The sequence below is a fragment of the Aptenodytes forsteri genome, unplaced genomic scaffold (genome assembly GCF_000699145.1).
Source record: "Aptenodytes forsteri isolate BGI_AS27 unplaced genomic scaffold, ASM69914v1 Scaffold257, whole genome shotgun sequence".
Lineage (NCBI taxonomy): Eukaryota > Metazoa > Chordata > Aves > Sphenisciformes > Spheniscidae > Aptenodytes > Aptenodytes forsteri.
The window spans coordinates 1,397,567-1,405,533 of record NW_008795194.1 but is presented as its reverse complement, the minus strand read 5'-3'; positions in this window follow the sequence as shown (position 1 = coordinate 1,405,533).

The window sequence follows — 7,967 nt, the reverse complement described above, 5'->3', positions numbered from 1 at the left end:
TGGTACAAAACATTTGAGAGAAGAGATCCCTGACATTACAGTGTCAAGGAGGGCAAAGCTGGGACTATAGTTGGATCCACAAGGCTCAAAGAGGAACTCGGACCCTCTTTAAAGCTTCAGCTATAGTTTTGCTGGAGAGAAGAGCTTTTTTGCATGCTTTATAGTGGCAGTGGGACAAAGTACACTGCTGTCCCTCAGAATGCTTTTCTTACTAAAACAAGACTCACTTTTATTCATCTAACAGTTAAGACTGGATCAGTTAAGATCAATACATAATTTTTGCTATTAAGAAAACGTTTATTCAATGTCACTAAAGTAATGAGACACAAGATGAAACGTATTATGAGAAAACACACTTTTTTTAAAACACAAAATTACATCTGTATTGTGAAACAGCCAAGTTTTCACCACTTTTACAGAAATAAATTCTCCCACAATCCATAATTTGCCCTCATGAAGGTAACCCCTGAATGGTGAAACCTTCAGGTAAAATATTTGCTTTTGACTGATACACATATAAAATCAGGACACACAGTGTGGGTGGGTTTTGGTTTAAAGTGTTTCCTTCTTTTCCCCCTACATATGTCTGGCATCTTTTTCAAAGATGTTTTTCAGAAACGTAGCAGTCATCACAAGAGTTTGTAATCTAAACAACCATGCTTTTAGAAAGGCCATTAATAACTTCATTTTCTAATTTTGGTAACAGTGCATTTAACTGTAATCTCTTAGAGTAATTCTTTTGCAAAGCATCTGTTTCTGAGCTATTCCTAACGTGGGAATAGATAAATTTTCTCCTCAGTTCTGTTATCCCCCAGGGAAAGACAGATGAGAATTTTTTTTTTTTTTTAACATTAACAACCATAAATTTAAGAAAGTAGAGGTACCGATTTCCTAACTTATAGAAATTTTTATTATTTCTACTTTTTCATTCAATGCTTGGGGGGTTTTATGATGTATTGAATTTCACTTACAGAAATTTGATCAGAAACCTTTTGTTTCAACATTGTGAACACAACTAAAAGCTTCTGGAATTGAAATACTTAATTTGGTTTAATTCACCCATCTGCATACTACTGACAGCAGTGGTCCTAGATCAAGAAAATTACGACCCTGTTCTTTTCTGTGGGATAACTAGACTACATCCTCTCCCTAGCTAAATGATACCTTTTACAACATACCATGATGTGACCATGATCTTGATGACAATTCAGCCAGAGGGAAGACCTACTGAGGCATCAGGTAATAAACCGCATAGCCAACAGAAGGTACAGTGGAAAGATGTGCCACCTGACGTAAGATGCCCCAAACATTCAGTGGCATCTCAAACAGACACCTGTTGAGATCAATAGATGAAAAATGCAATTGTTCAGCCTTCTTAAAAAAAAATTTTAAAAAGTGTCAATCTAACATGATCTCAAAGGAAACAGGCGACCTTAGATTTTTCCCAGTACCCATACCCCCATTCAAATCTTGCATAAGTTATTTTCCCCTAATTTTGCATAAGTTATTTTCCACTGTAAACAAAGTATTTCAAAGCAGACTTATTTAAAACCCTCCAGAGTTCAAAGAACTTTTGTCAGGAATCCTGTCACTAGTCTTCAAGGCTCATCAAACACAAAAAATCTTCAAATCAACCCTGGTGGAAAATCAAAAAAACAAAAGAAAATTTTTTTTTTTTTTTAACATTAACAACCTTTAATTTAAGAAAGTAGAGGTACCGATTTCCTAACTTATAGTAATTTTTATTATTTCTACTTTTTCATTCAATGCTTGGGGGGTTTTATGATGTATTGAATTTCACTTACAGAAATTTGATCAGAAACCTTTTGTTTCAACATTGTGAACACAACTAAAAGCTTCTGGAATTGAAATACTTAATTTGGTTTAATTCACCCATCTGCATACTACTGACAGCAGTGGTCCTAGATCAAGAAAATTACGACCCTGTTCTTTTCTGTGGGATAACTAGACTACATCCTCTCCCTAGCTAAATGATACCTTTTACAACATACCATGATGTGACCATGATCTTGATGACAATTCAGCCAGAGGGAAGACCTACTGAGGCATCAGGTAATAAACCGCATAGCCAACAGAAGGTACAGTGGAAAGATGTGCCACCTGACGTAAGATGCCCCAAACATTCAGTGGCATCTCAAACAGACACCTGTTGAGATCAATAGATGAAAAATGCAATTGTTCAGCCTTCTTAAAAAAAAATTTTAAAAAGTGTCAATCTAACATGATCTCAAAGGAAACAGGCGACCTTAGATTTTTCCCAGTACCCATACCCCCATTCAAATCTTGCATAAGTTATTTTCCCCTAATTTTGCATAAGTTATTTTCCACTGTAAACAAAGTATTTCAAAGCAGACTTATTTAAAACCCTCCAGAGTTCAAAGAACTTTTGTCAGGAATCCTGTCACTAGTCTTCAAGGCTCATCAAACACAAAAAATCTTGAATCCTGTTAGGTACATCACTGCAAGTCCTTATTCACAACACAGTTCAACAGTAGCACACACTCTGAGCAGGCGCTTGCAAAGGATTAGATCAGATCAGGTAGATACTATGGTAAATCCTGAAATGTATTTTCAAGTAGCAGCCAAAGACCCATTGAAAAGCAGCATAACTCCTTTGTAGTTCTTCACTACTTATCTGCCCCGAAGACCACAGCAGAGAAGACTAAACCAATGCTTCCAGGTTCTGCAAGACAGGTTACTAAAGATGATGAGGATTATAAACGTTATGAGGGTTATCAACATTATTAGGAATGTAAGAAAGAAAGTCACGTGCATCTCTAATCTTTGGCTGGATAAATCAAGCAAAACATAAAAATCCCTTGTCAAGCACATTGTGACTTGTGATCAACAGAGCTGCTGTTCACCTTGCCTACTGCTCAAGAGGTACATTTGAAAAATCAGAATTCTATTATAGAAGCCAAATTACTTCATTTAAAAATAAAAGTGTGCACGAAACTAAGGAAGTATGACGTGCACCATGCACCAGTGTGAATTTCAGCATGGCTGCAGCAGTCCAAATGAATCGGCTTGTACACTGAGCTGTGCTACGTGCTCAACAGAGTCTTTCCAGACTGAGGACACATTCCAGTCATTACTGTATGGCTACTTACTCAGCTGTGTTTTAACAGAAAAATTTTAATCAAGTTTGAGCTCATTATGCCAAAAATGGGTTAGGTTTTTCTGCAGCTATGCATGTTCCATTTTAGCTTTCCCAGTGGCAAGCAAAACCTCTTTCTGCAAAAGGAAAGACGTAAGGGGGGGTGAGGAGGTGCTCTCCTAACTATATCTCCTTATATTGGCAGATGAAACACTGAAATTAAAACCAAAGAACTTCCTCTGCAACAAAGACTGACAAAAATAAGTTCTTCATTTCTCTCCACCCCTGATCACAGCATGATTCATTTTACTCATTGGGTCTTCTCCCTGAAGGTGTAGAGGGCTACAGTCACTACTTTCAAGTCAGGCCTGAATGCCTAAAGTCAGGCTCCAGAATCCATATTTAGATACCAAAATAAAGCCCTGATGTCAAGACTGCAGAGTCAGAGATGAAAACCCCAGAGAATCCAACATGCAGACATTTTACTGATTTTCTATCCCATGGCAGGTATGCAGAGAACAGAAGCTCAGCCACACAGTACACTGAACATAAACACGTCTGAGCATCAGTTCCTGTTGGAGCCTTAGCTTTTTATGATGACTTAGTATCTAAATGTTTACCATATGAGCTAAAAGTCAGACAAAAAAAATATTACTATTCCTCATGTAAATTGCAGAATCAGATGCTTCATACTACTTGAATCCTGATTTCCCCCATTCATCTTGCTTTAATATATACTATAAACTGATTAGGTTTTCCCTAAGCCAATCAGACTGCACAGGTGTTAAATTAACTTCTATTAGTAGTTCATTACATTACATTTCTGTGGATTAAAAGAAGTGTCTATCAATTGACAATGTTGGGAAAAAATCAGAATTCTCTCATACCCTGGCACAAAGCTACAATGCTCTCTTAGCTCCAGTTATACCCCATAATTAAAACATTTGCTTTCCGATTTCAAACTAAAATTCTAATTTCAAACCAAATAAATCAGTCCTGTTGCTCTACTTGTTAGAATTAATTATTGCTTTCTCTTAATTACTTCTTGGAGATACGTGATAATGACTGAAGTCCCACTGCCTATTATGAGCATCTGCTGGCTTCCAGGCACAGATTTACTCCCTTACAACCCTGGATTCATGGCCAAACTTGAGATAATCCTATAGGATTAGAGCTCCAGGATTGGCATGTAATGCCAGTTTAACTAATTAACCTCACTGAGATGCAGTTTTGGCTCAGGTGGATGGTGCCTGCGTTGCACAGTTGACATCGTACCTGCATGTGCAAGGTGCAGCCGCAACATGCAACAGGGACGGGCATGAGCCCCCCTCTCAAGAGAGGGACCAGCGTAGCACCACATCCCCCCGCGTAACCCTAGGGCACAGCTACACCCACCCTCCCTCACTGTGATATTACATTACACCTGAACAAAACAGCTGAGGCAAGAAAAACTCCATTTCATCAGTTATGCCGAGCACTACTCAAGCCTCAGAAAAGGCATCAAGACATCTTACTGACTTGATCTAGATCTGGACCAGACCTTTGGATAACTCTGTGTAGAAAACATGCTTTATAAACCCACACGTTTCCAAGAAGTGAAAGGAGGGAACTCACTGCCAACAGTCAGGCAGGCACCAGGCCTGTTTGTCGACTGCTGTTGACCAGTATTCGGCAATAACAGTCAGGTGAACACCAGGAAGAAAGGCTGTAACTTAATTTAATCAAAAGTAGCCCAAAAGAGTTACTAAAATCCAAAGCAAAGTACACCAGAAATAGCTTCCCACTTTAACAGATATTACAGAATATTAAGCAGTAGGGTGCAGATTTTGAAACCCTCCCTGCTTTTGTTGGTAATTGTTGAGAAGTTTAGTAGGCGGCTGTGGCTCCTTCTCAGCTAATGAAAACAACGGGGAGAACTGGGAGCAGTTTCTGCTCACAGCTATCTGAACTCCCTCCAATATTGCTCATGAAACTACCCTGGTCGCTTCCAAAAGGAAAGCTGCAGTTAAGATGAGAAAACTGTATCAAAAGAAATCCAGAAAACCTCCAAGCTCCTGGAAGTATTCCCTCACTCCACAGTGAAATTCTTTTCCTCACTTATAGCCTGGAACTGTCTAAGGACAACATACAATTTTCACAACATACTTCAGAGAAGAAAAATTATCAGCAATTCATCACAGTTCTATTTTGGAATAAACACTTCCTCAAAGGAAATCAAGTCAAAGGAGGGAGAGTGTCTTCAACATTTTTGAAAGCAAATCCTGTTCATCAAAGAGGCTTCCATTGAGTAAATTACATTTTGATTTAAACAAATACAAAAAATACCACAGTCTGCACTGAGCTCAGATACTCTGCAATCTCCCAAAGCTTTCTTCATTCCTTAAATTCTTTCCTTTTTCATGCTATCTTCTACCCCAAACAAGGCACCACATCTTTGCCATCCTTTCTTTAAAAGCAACAGCAACACATCAATAGTGCCAACTCTGAGCTTTAACAGGCTAGAGTAGAAATCACTGAAAGTGTTTCCTGGGTAACAAACCATTAGCCATTTCCACATATAGGCGGAATGAAATAGTCAGTGGTGTAAGTAATTTCCAATTTTGCAACCTTCATTGAGCACAAATGTCCAATTTAAGGTTGCTGTTCTCAGATAACAATGCTGCCGCCGCTTTGCACTTTGTTGTGTTTTCAGAAAGACTCCATGCACACAAGGGGGGCAAATTTGGAAGGTGATGAAGCTAAATGCTATGAAACGTCTTCCATCCCTGCCTAGACAGACAGACTCCTGCATCCTTTTCCTCTCACAATCCCAGTACTTGCTTGCAAAGAATTTCACTGGATTGAACAAAATGAAGAAATTGGAGTAACTACCACTAACTCATATTTAGATTAAATTTTACTACCAAATCACCAGTCACAGTCACTAGTTGTCTAGCAAATGTTTAAAACCTCCAGGCAGAGACCCCTGATCTCAATGTGGACATCTAGAGCCCTCCGTTGGAGCTGTATTTTCAGTCCTCTGCACTGGTTTGGTCTCAACAGTTTTTAAACTTGACAAAGGGGAGAATGGAAACATCTTAACCCCCACAATATCTCAATATAACTACAGTTGTTCAATGGGACAGATGTCATGTTTGAATACTGGTGGCACCACCTCTGCTTTGTGCCTGGATTCAGCTTCTCACAACAGAAACAAGTCACAGGACAGGAGCACCATGGACTAATTAGCACAGAGAGATCATCCCTCCATACACTCAGGCTGCTAACGGGTACTGGAGCTGAACCATGGGACTGGGCTTCTCCAAAAAAAACCCTCTCCCAGCAAAATACAACCAGTAACTTATGTCAGCAGGGAACTTGTTTGTGACACTTTTTACAGAGATACCCATCACTGCCAGCCTGTTATTAACAGCTATTTTAAGTGACTGATGATTCTCCTAATCTGCTACTCCACAGTTACATTTTCCAACTACCAGTGCAAAGTCATGGCCAAGTACATCATTAATCTCTGTTGCCTGGAGGCTTGGCACTTGAAGGATTGCCATTTTCATTTTATTCGTTCAGCCTTTTTTAGGAAGCGGATTATGATAGAGACTGGGAAAAGAAGCCAAAAGCAGCATAAGGACTAGGGCAAGCTACTACAAAGCAAAACTGGAACTACAAAGATACCTGTTGTTCTGGAAAGGCCACTTATGATTGACTTTCAGAAAGTCACATGGAAAAATAAACCCTTTCCCCTCACAGTCCAGAGCCCAGCCTGTATGGATTTGAAATAGGTTTTGCAGATCTCATTTTCATAGGTAGAAAGCGTTTTTCTTACAAGAAACGGTACAGTCTGCTCCAAAATCATGTTTCAAAATACAGTTTTCCATTTCAGACACCACTTTCCGGCTTTAGCCAGGAGATACCTCACATTTTTCATATTGTCAAATAGCAAGTAAAACCTGTATAATACTTACAGTTTTAATTTCTCCCTTACAAGTTATACATTCCTTCAGATTTAAAAGAAAGAACACCACCCACGCCAGGAACAGACCTGAGCATGAAGTGATACTGTAAAACATGTATTAGACAGTTTTTTAATTAATCTATGATAAACTGATGGAAGAAATAACGTTAAAGGGATTTTCACTCGGATTTTCTAACACGGCAGTGCCTGTTACTGCATAAAATCCTCTTATAACAACATGGGGTTTAACTCAAGAAGTGACAGGTGCACCATTTCAAGACACAAACTCGGGAGCCGAGGCCCTAGGACTTCCAGCCCAGCCCCTGCATTAGGCTCATTGAAACCACGCGAGTCCCACCACAGTCAGTTGGGCACAACCCAGCTTCTCTCCACTGCAGGCAGCAACGGTGCACTAAGGCGCAGGTCCCGACAGCAGCAGGACAAGCGAGCAAGGGTGGCTGCAACAAAGCAGGGGTGACCCAGCAGTCCTCAGCTACCTGCAAGCACAGAAAGAGTGAATTGTCCGTCCCTGCCGCCCCCACACCGCAATCTCACTCTCATGCCAACAGCCCCCACGCACCAGGGCCCTGACCCATCTCCTTGCTCAGCGCTGCCCCAGCTCCTGCAGCAAAACAGGCCGGTAAAGAAGCAGCTGCTGCCACTACTATATAAAGCAGTGAGTTAGTGCTGTGATCAGTGTTTTGTGGACATGCTCACTCTACAGGCTCGAGTAAGCAAGTGCATGACAGAAATCGGGCATTACTGTCTTTTGCACCTGGGCGGCTGGCCATTGATGCCATAGAAAACCTCTGAATTCAGATTTAAACTTCTCTGTATTTGCAGGGCTTGTCTTTGTACACCCCCCCACCCCCCCCCGCCCCCTCCACCTCTCATCTATCA